Below are 10,649 nucleotides of genomic sequence, written 5' to 3' on the forward strand. Positions count from 1 at the left end.
GTATGGGAAAAGATTTGTTTTAAATGTTAAAACAGTTTAAAACTGGCTTTTGTACTTGTTGCTGGAACTAAGAGCAGAGATGGGGCAATGTGGTCCCAGCTCACTGTACCCATAACAAAGCAGGCAGTGCAGATTTAGCTTGTGTTTATTATTTGTAACTTCCTGAAAAAAACCACAACTAATTAAAAAGAAAAGGATAACATGCTTTTAAAAAAACACCACCACCTGAAAAAAAACCCAGAATTGAAGGAGAGAAGGAAAAAGCCAGCCCAGATAAAATACACATTGGCAGGTTCCTCTGGAAACCTAGTCAGCAGCTGCAGACTCCTCTTCCAGAGTTGGGTACAGCAATGCAGCTGCAAGCTGGAGAGGATTTTGCAGGGGACTCACTCTATGGGGTCTCCCACACAGGGGAGTAGATTGAGGAATGAGGGATGGGGAATCTGGAGTCCAGTCCATAGATGCAGAAGTACCCAGGGCCATGCAGTGATTCCCAAGTGCAAATGCGTTTAGCTGGAGTTTAGGTGGGGCTGGAGAACAGCAGACACCTGAAAGGTGCAGAGACACTTGGTGGGGAATAGAAAAGTAAAATCCCTTAGGCCATAGGATGTTGCATTCCTGAATTACAGACAGGTATGCAGTATTACTCTGCCAGAGCATTGGGGTGCAATCTGCTCCAAGCTATACCAGAGAGGTCTGCATTCACACCGCTGAAGTCAGGAGCAGAAATTGGCCTCCTAATTGCAGCTGACTTAAGTGGATATTCACCCCTGAAGCAGCTGGATATTTTAATAGCTGTAACTAGTGTCTTCTGACACCTTTTGGGGGTGACCCTTGCATCCAAGGCAGCAGCGGATCCCCAGTTCCCCCTGCTGTGCCGAGTGCTGTGAGCTCTCACCCACTCTGTGCTGCTGGCTGCTGTCTAGATGTGCACCAGAGCACATGAACCATGCAGTGCTATTTCTTCTTACGCATTCCCTCCATTTTGCCCCTGTAAATCAGGCTACTGAGCTTTCCAGAATGTATTCCCTGTCTGATTGCAATCACAGAAGTTTCCCTCAGGCTTGCTGTCGGTGTCGAGGTGACTTTCGGCAGCACGGACATGCTGGCAGAAGAGCTCTCCAGGAGGCCATCGTTACAAGAAGACCTCGCTCCCTTATTCTAACTTCCACCAACACACAGCAAACACTCACAGCTGTGACTCCAGGGCAAAACAGAAACAGTTAATCTGAGGTAATAACACTTTGCTCCTCTGTAGCACCTTCTTCAAGGACCTCAAAGTGCTTTTCAAACATTAATGAATTAAAGCTTTGCAGCCCTCCTGATGGAAGTGAAAAGGGAGGAGAAACACAGCACAGCAATGCTACACAAGCTCAAAAACTCTCCAAATTGTTTCCATGGGGACTGAAGCGCAGCCCTCTCCACTAACAGCAGCGGGGATCAGCCCACCCCTCCGAAATGCTAGGGGAGCAGGAGCACAGCACTTGCCTGGTGGGAGATGGAAACTGGGGAGGATGTGAGGAAGTCTGGCTGGGAAAAGACCTTTCTGCTGAGGAACATATTTGTATAACTCTCTTTTTCTGGTCAAAGATTATCTAGAAACCAAAACACTGAATCCTCCGGAGCAAGCACCTGATCTGACTCCTCTGAGAAATGATGGTTTGCATGAAGCTTCTTGATTTGTAAGAACAAGAAAGTCCAGGTGAGGCTGAAAGCAGTGCATGCAGCTCAGCTTTAAAACCTTCTTTGTGCTGCACAACACACAGCCCTGCTCTAGCACCGAGCCGCCCAGCATCCCTAATGACCTTGCTTTCTCAACTCATCCAAGACAGCACAGCACAACACCCTTCCCTAACCACCTCTGCTCTTGCTCAGAAATAACATGTGTCACCTGAGAAACCTCTGGCACCACCTCACACGCTTCTTTGAGGACTTTCACCCCACGCCTGTCTCATTCTGACATTGTCTAGCAAGGAAAACCTGACATGAACCCTAACACATGGAAATACAGCAACCAAATTCCCCGCACAAGCCACTCTCACTGCATAACTAAGGAGCCAGATGCTCTCAGGCTGTGGGAGCAACTGCACCTAACCCAAAAATCACAGTATCTTCATGCTCCTTCCCTTTCCAGCTGTCTGTCCAGAGCCACCTGCCTCACTCGCCCTCACATCCGCTACGAGCAGGGCTGTTTCTGGGTCTCCAGTTCTGCACCCTCCAGCTACAACCTTTACCCACAAAGCAGAGGCTGGTCTCTGGGGAAGAGGTGTGTTGAGAGTGTTATAAAAGAGCCCAGAGCAGAACCCAGGTGGTCATAATTTTGGTTCTTAATGCATTTGTGCTCCAGTGTTGCTTCAGAGGTGCTAACAAAGGTGAAATGAGAGCCAGGTGACAACTTAATATGGGAGAATATGGCTTTCTAGTACCAAGCCAGAGCTAAATCTGATGAGCACCAGTAAGTAAGTGAAAAAGAAATGAGTGTAACATACATAATAAGCGCTGAGATTAATAAAAATAGCAGGGTACAATTTAATGGTGGGGGTCTACTATAAATTATTGAGTTATTTGTATTTTGGAATTGATTGCCACAATAACTGCCTTGCAGTTGTTCCTGTTGTTAACTCTCAAGGCCTTGAGCAGGACAAATGGCTCAGGTTATCATTTATAAAAATGACTCCTTTCAAGGCTTTTTAAAACTTGTGATTAAATATTGTCCTAAATGAGGATCCAAGGTTAACAGTCAGTATCACTGGAATAACAAATTAAACTTGCCTCCCTTAGCTGACGGTCAAAATAGGTAAGGGCATGGGAGGAGGGATGTTAATATTTGTCCTGCAAATCTAATTGCTTGAACTTTATACGAGTCTGAAATCAAACTGGGGTAGATGTGAGATGGTCCATCCCACCACTGCCTTTTAGAAAGCTGACAATAATTGCATGGCTTGGAAAATGTATTTCTTTGTGCATGAAGAAACTTAAAACATGTCTTCTATATGCAAATAGCCAAGGTGTTCCCAGCCAGAACAATAAAAAAGGCTGAATGAGGTGCAGAGAATCTGGGGGAGATGATATTTCATCAACACGAGCTGAAAACATGCATTTTGAAGGTTTAGCCCAAGCTACCATGGCTAAGAGGAGATGAGAGAGCAGCCTGGCCCCTGCAAGCTGCCCTTACCAGGCTCTCCTTGCCCAGTGCCACCACTCCAGGTGAGGTAGGGCCACCAACATGGGAGGTACCACCCTGTCCCAAGAGCACGAGGGCTTTTAATCTTAAATAACAATTACAGCTGATGCTGAGACACAGCCAACAGATTGTGGGGGCATAGGAAAGCAAGACGACAAGGCTAATGTCAGAGGTGAAATATCTGTGTGAGCAGATCTACCACTTCTCCCCACGTTTGCCTGCACAGACGCCCAGCTGACAGACAAGGAGAAGAAGAGCGCTGTTGCTGAGGCTTCTCTGAATATTTTGGGCCTGATTAAATTCCAAGTGCAAACGCTCTCAGCAGTTTCCTTGCAAACAACCTGCTGTTAAAAAATGTGATCAACAGCCTCTCAGGTGTGTTTTCCAGAACCTAAAATAGTGCAGCTGCGGTGCTGCCCTTCACAAAATCCCAAACAGGGGCAGCTAAAACACGGGTGGGAGGACAGGCGGAGGTTAGAGGCCAGAAAAGTGTAGAAGGCTGAAAAGGGGTGAGAGGCTGAAAAAGGGCTGAAATAGGTATGCCAGGCTGAAAACAGAGTTGCAGGCACTAAAAAAGGGTGGCAGACTGAAAGCAGGATTGCAGGCGAAGAAGGGGAGGGAGGCCAAAAAGGATGGAGGTTCAAAAAGGGATGGGAAGCTGGGAGAGGGGTGGCCAGCTGAAAAAGGGGTGGTAGGCCAAAAAGGCAGTGGGGGAGGCAAAAAAAGGCGTTAGAGGTGGTGGTGGGTGGGAGGCCTAATAGTGGAGCGGGAGGCCAGAAAGGAGGGTGGGAGGCAAGGAGGCTGAAAGGACTGGGGGGCTAAAAAATAGTCAGAGGCCTGGAGGCAATGGGGGGGGCTGCAAAAGATTTGGAGGTGAGGAGGGGCTGGGGTCCCAAAGAGGGTGAACAGGAGGCCCAAAAAGTGAGGCAGGACAGGAGTGGGTGGGAGGCTGAAATGAGTGGGAGGCCAGTAGAGGGTGGGAGGTTAAAGAGTGGGAGACTGAAAAAGAGTGGGAGGCTGTGGGGCCAAAAGGCACAGGAGTGGGCAGAGGTGTCCTCCAAGAAGGGTCTGGGTGCTGTCTTTTCTCAATGTCTCCTGTGTTGCAGCAAGCAATATCTGTCATCCGTGCTAAAACTGGGGGATAGAAATTGGAAAAAAGAAAAAACACAAATTGTGTAAGAATGAATCTCAACGCCCACCTCCAGCATCTGAAACCAGTGAAGGAGAACATCGTATTAAATCAGGACTCAGCAATAACCACGTGGCTGTTCAGCCCCGGTCACAGCAAGCGAAAACAGAGAGAGGCTCGGCTGGAGAGGTGCCTCTGATGGCATTTATGGGCCTCTCAGCAATCAGGAGGAAAAATCTCCTGGTAAAAAGCTAAACGAAACCCTCTAGCAACACCCTGTGATAACCACATGAAAGCCTAATTCCTGTGTGGTGGCCTTTTGTCAGGGACTGGCCAGTGGAGCGTGAAATGTCGCATGCTGCAGAGAAGCAGCCCAGGTTGTGCCCTCGCTCCTCCCTAGGCTGCTCCTGGAGAAAACAGGGTATTTAAGCAGACGTAACAAAGCTGTTTATATCCTAAAGTGTTCTTTTACGCCTGGGAACTGAGACTGTAGCCTCAGCATCAAAGATAACTTCATAATAGCCTTTTAGTGGAAATAACCCTTATTTACAAGGAAGTCCTATCACTAAGCTGAGATGTAAAATAAAAGCAGTAGATATTACTCATAATGCACTAGAAAAGTTGATTCCATACAAGGGCTTTTTTTTTAAACTTCTAAAAGCAGCAATTTCATGTTAGGCATCATGGAGAAAATCTTGGACTCATTCAAGTCAGCACAAGCAATTTCCTTACCTTCGTTATGAAGAACATTTTAGCTTATGAAAGCCTAATGATCTAATTTATTTGTCATCATTTATTCTGTTTGATTACTTTCTGTATGTTTCCATTGGATAGTGCAAGCTGATTGGTGTCTTTTCTGCTCCAAGTTAATTTAACTGTACGATTCCTATGCCCAAGAACAGTGAAGACAACTACATGTTCATTCATTTTCTAAAACAACAAAAAACCCCGAACTAGTTATATCAATTCTCTATGTCCTCCTTGTTTCTTTTCTAAGTGACCAAAACTGGGGGCGTTAAATTATCTCGTGTTGTTCCTTCAAGCAGGGAAACGCTGACATTCAGAAGGAAACCACTTCCAAGTAAGTCACAAACTATATCTTGGATATTTGATTAAGCAGCGTATTATCACTTATTTACACTCCTGGGTACTGAAGGGTGTTAGGCAATTAAATATTACAGAATTAAAACAGACTAACATAAGCTGTGACCCTTGTTCTTGGCCATGCTGATGTACTTGTTTTCCTCCAGGTTACCAAAAACCAGGTACAAAATAGCATCACAGGTCCAATGGTAGATCAGACTTTGAATCTTCCAAGACATTTCCACAGAGTAATTCCACAAGGTTTATAGTACAGCCCAGCACAGCCCTACGCAGTGTAATGTGAACTCCCTGGTTATTGCACTGCGAAGCACAGTACAGCCTGCCACCCTCTCGCTGTCACTGTAGGAGCTGTGTCGGCTAAGATCTGAATTCAGGCTGCAGGGAGTTATGATTGTCCTTCATCACATAAATCTGGTAGTCATCATCTTTATTGTCTGCTCTGAACTGTTGTGCTACATATTAAGAGCAGCTGTGATGTCCTGAAAGGGGCCTGGGACATGAAGACTGTGTCAGGATCACTTAATCTGCCTTGCAGAAAAGTTTTAGATCTTAATTAATTAAGATATGGATAGAGTTCTTCAGCCTTTTGGGCAGCATGCCCCACAGAAACCATCTTACAACAGTCAGGACTCATCTGCCCCAGCAGCCTACAGCTCTCAAAGGGCTTCAAAAGTTTGTGGGAATGCTACACTTTTGCTAAAATACCTTCCCCCCCCCCGCCCCAAGCTTCATAGCTCCATCCTATGCTGTCCAGAGAAAAGAAGTATAAATACTGTAGATGGAGTTAGTTATTGCAACACCACCACCATTTTAGCCTTGTGGTATTGCCCATCTTTGTTCCTTCCCTCTTTCTATACAGTCAAGTACAAAAGCTGAGGCATTGCATTAGAAAAAACTAGATTCTGTTTTAATTTAGTCAGGAATGAACCCAGAAGACATGCAATGCTATCAGTTACATAGTAGATACTTTACAGAGTAGATACCTCACGTGTCCAACCAAATGTGCCAAATAATACACCTTTTTGAAGCATCGAAGTAATAAATTTTTATCATTTTTGCATTACGCTGCAGCCAGGTTCTCATGTTAAGAAAACAAGGAAATACTAAAATCTGAGTGGTTTGGTTGGAGAGGGTTCGCAACCTCAGACAAGTGAGCGAAAGTTATGTAAAGGCCCAGGCATTAAGTTTTTCTGAGTAAAACACACCATCTAGAGGTGGACACCACTTCTGCAAGTACTCTTCAAAAAAACTGCAGACAGAAGCGATTTAACCTCTGTCAGAAAATAAAACTCATCTCGATAACAGCAACAAAAATACCTTAATCAGAACCACTGCATTCTTTGAAATAAGTATTTCTGAGGGTGCTTCTAAAAAAGGCACTTCTGTAAGGCTTCTGTTTTCAAAGGCCCTTTGAAAAGAAAACCAGGTTGCTGCTCATGCTTCTAACATCCAAAGGTCACAGAAGGCAGGGGCGTACTCCCAGGGGCTGTGGCATGTATGGACAGCACAAATGCCTCTGCAGACAGACTCTTGCTTTCAGGTTCTGTATCTGCAAAGATTTATCCAAAGGGGTGCAAATATGACAGGATGGTGTGACAGAAATTGATCTTCCCAGGTACCTCTTGCAGAAGAAATCCATGAGCCGTGAAACCTCCACTGAAGCCAGTGAGGACAGTGGAGGCACTGCAGGGACTGTGGGAGTGTCAGAGCATCCCCCCTGGTCTGGAAGCAGAGAGAGGAGCCTCAGTTCCAGCCTGTGGAGAAACATTCCCTCCCTGGTGACATTTTAGCCAGCTCTTGAGGGTTTCCAAGATTTGCAGAGCCCAGCAAAGGGATACAGAGAGCTGAACTCCAGCTTTTCCCGGTGTTGGGCAAGTATCTGATATTCATTAAACCAGTAAATGGCTGGTATTTGCTTTATTATCTCTATTATAAATGCAGGGTAGCCGTGAAAGCCAAAAGGTGAAGATGGGACATGCTGCACCTCACACTCCTTCCCCACCCACTGTGGGGGAATATTCCTGCATTGGTCTCATTGCAGGAACTGTCTGTAAACAAACATGTTTTGAAACTCCCATATAAATAGGCATCCCAACATCCTGCACCATTTTAATAAACTATGTTTTATTTGTGTCAATCTGTCTCAAGAATGTCGGAATCAGAACATTTCCCCAGGGACAGCTTCATCCTTCAAACGCCGCAGATGAGAAAGCATGCAGAACAATCTGTGCTGAAGCAGGATTAAGAGTTACCAGGGTGACACTTTGTCGTTTGTAGGATGCCGACAGTGAGCCTCTCAAAAGCACAAGACCTTCACTGGAGCTGAAGAGACCATAGAGACCCAATTTGCCTCTGCTATCGCTGAAGTGGCAATGAAGAGTGTGAATTCCCACCTGTGCGTTACAGCTGACTTCCCAGGGGCAGGATGTGTCCTGTGGCACCAGGGATTTCCTTTGGGAAGAAGGGATGCCCCACGCCATTGCTCATCTTGGTTGTGCCGAAGGTCTGCTGCTTCACTTTCTCTTTGTTCAGGGTCTCCCACTGAAGTCCATCTTCAATGTCAGTGACAGCACAAAGCTGTGGCTCCACCACACTTCTTCCCACAAAGAAAAAGCAATACCTGTGACAGCAGAAGCCTCTGGGTGTTTTTCACTTGCCCGTCATTGTAGGGTGCATCAGGTTTCTTTCCCTTTTTCTCCAGATGCAAATTAATTCACTAAAGTCTTCAGGGGGCAGGACTCCAATGACTCATTTGCATTTCAGGTCTCCACATCTCTGCATTGGTCACGGGGTTCTCAGTGGGCTCCTGAGTGCTGGAACCCAGGTAACAAGATTTCAAAATCTGTTTCAGAAATGGCTTGCCCAAACGTTGCCCATTTCAGGCGTTCCCTGTCCTAGACCACAAATTCCTCACCCAGTCGCAGGTCCAGGCCCAGGAATAAACTACAGGCTCTTCAGTAGACATCAGCATATATAACTGTCCTGGTTTCAGCTGGGAGAGAGTTAAATTTCTTCGTAGTAGCTAGTATGGGGCTGTGTTTTGGATTTTTGCTGGAAACAGCGGTGATAATGTGGAGATGTTTCAGTTGTTGCTAAGTAGCGCTTACACTGGTCAAGGACTTTTTCAGCTCCCCGTGCTCTGATGGGTGCACAAGAAGCTGGGAGGGGGCACAGCCGGGACAGCTGACCCAAACTGACCCATGGGATGTCCCACACCATATGACGTCATGCTCAGCATATAAAGCTGGGGAAGAAGAAGGAAGGGGGGATGTTTGGAGAGATGGTGTTTGTCTTCCCAAGTAACCATTACGCGTGATGGAGCCCTGCTCTCCTGGAGACGGCTGAACACCTGCCTGCCCATGGGAAGTAGTGAATGAATTCCTTGTTTTGCTTTGCTTCCGTGCGCAGCTTTTGCTTTACCTATTAAACTGTCTTTATCTCAAACCATGGTTTACCTCACTTTTACTCTTCTGATTCTCTCCCCTGTCCCACCCGGGGGGAGTGAGTGAGTGGCTACGTGGTGCTTGGTTGCTGACTGGGGCTAAACCACAACAGAGCCACGACAGAAAGGTAGATCCCCCAGCCTAGAAAGGTGTCCAACATCTAGAGAGAGGTTTATGGTGGTTTTTTCAAGAGACGTAAAAGCAGAAGTTCAGTATTGACTACGTTTTGAACAATGAAATCATAAAAACTTATGAATACAGTTGCAGAAAAAAATGAGTCAAATTGCTGGTAAGAAAAGGCAAGCAACTGCTAGCTTGATATCTGGCAGGATGTTCACAGCGAACCCCAGAAAGCTCGTTTAAACAGCAGCCCTGCTCCTGCCAATGCCGCGGCCTTGCTCTGTGCGGTGCGCTGGGTGTCAGCGTGCTCTTTACTTGGGGTTTTTGAGGATAACAGTGACATCAGAGGTAGAAAAAGCCTCGTAAACCACAGGAACTTACCTCTTCCCAGAAGCATAGCGGTTTCCCTCAGAAAAGAACAGCAGGTGTTAGAGTGTCACCAAGGGACTTGATTTTGACCACAAAGCCAAGAAAAAGCAAGTGTCTTTAGCAAATCTCAGCTTCTCGGTGACCTCTGACGGAGCAAATCTGCCAAGGCTAAATTGGCTGACTTTTAGGCCAAAGCCATTGATTTATCTGTGTTGGTCGGGCTCAAATCCTGGAGGGTTTATCGAGATTAGAAGGAAACTTGCTCAGCAGAGAGCAAAGAAGCAGCCAAACTGGCCTTTCTGACAGCAGGGAGACGTGGTGCTGAGGTGGAAGGCTTTGGGAAGGGTGGGACAGAGCAGAGAAGGGGGCGCAGCGCAGATTGGTGCAGTGGAGCCATGCCCCAATCCCAGCTTTGCAGGGCTTGTGCCAAATTCTGGTCCTTTCCCTGTGTAAGCTTTGGTTGGGAGCAGTCCCAAGGAGTAAATGCAGAGGTGGGAGCTGTGCTGCTTTACGCAAAGGAGCAAATCTCTACAAAACTCCCAGTGCTGCAGCACTGGGTGAAATTTAGGGGTGTGTGTGTGTCTGAGAGGGAGAGGGAGAGAAAGAATGCCTGGGGAGATGAAAAAGGTTGAAATGAGTCACTCCTCATCTTTTTGTCTAATTTGGTAGCTAATACAGGGTGCGATGCTTCCCTGCCTCCTTGCTGAGCAGCTCATGCAGAGACAGTTCCAGTGCAGTCAATGCAAGGAATTATCTGGATCCAGCCCATATATGGTGCAAAACAAGGCAGAGGAGAATCGGGCACAGGGACGTGCTGGCTGCAGGCGCTTCTGCCCTGCGTTAAGCCTGGGAGGTGGGATGCTGTTCTGTTGTACAAGGATTTTATGAGTTGTGACGCAAGCTCAAAATTGGAGGCATTTCCGCGGCTTCCTCAACTTAAAAGCTGCGTTATAAACAGGCATTTGACACTTTATATTAAGTTCAGCCCAGCCGCGGCGCAGTAAGAGCAGCCGAGGGATCACAAGCCCAACGGCTCCCGCAGCGCGCTGACGGAGAGGCAGGCTGAGCCTCGGCCGCTCCGGCTCGGCCCCGGGGGAGGGGACGACAGGGCTCTCGCGGGTTCGCGAGAGCGGCGCTGGGCCCTCCCTAAGCCGGGTTTTGCTTCCTAAGCGGGGCTTTGGCTCCCCCCTCGGAGCAGCTTGGCAGGAGACGCCAAGTGGCCGGCAGGGGGCGCCGCAGGGCAGCAGCGCGGCCGTGGGGGCGTGGCCTGTCGGGGCGTGGCCCGCTGGGGCGGGGTCTA

The sequence above is a fragment of the Phalacrocorax aristotelis genome, chromosome 7 (genome assembly GCF_949628215.1).
Source record: "Phalacrocorax aristotelis chromosome 7, bGulAri2.1, whole genome shotgun sequence".
In the NCBI taxonomy this organism is placed as follows: domain Eukaryota; kingdom Metazoa; phylum Chordata; class Aves; order Suliformes; family Phalacrocoracidae; genus Phalacrocorax; species Phalacrocorax aristotelis.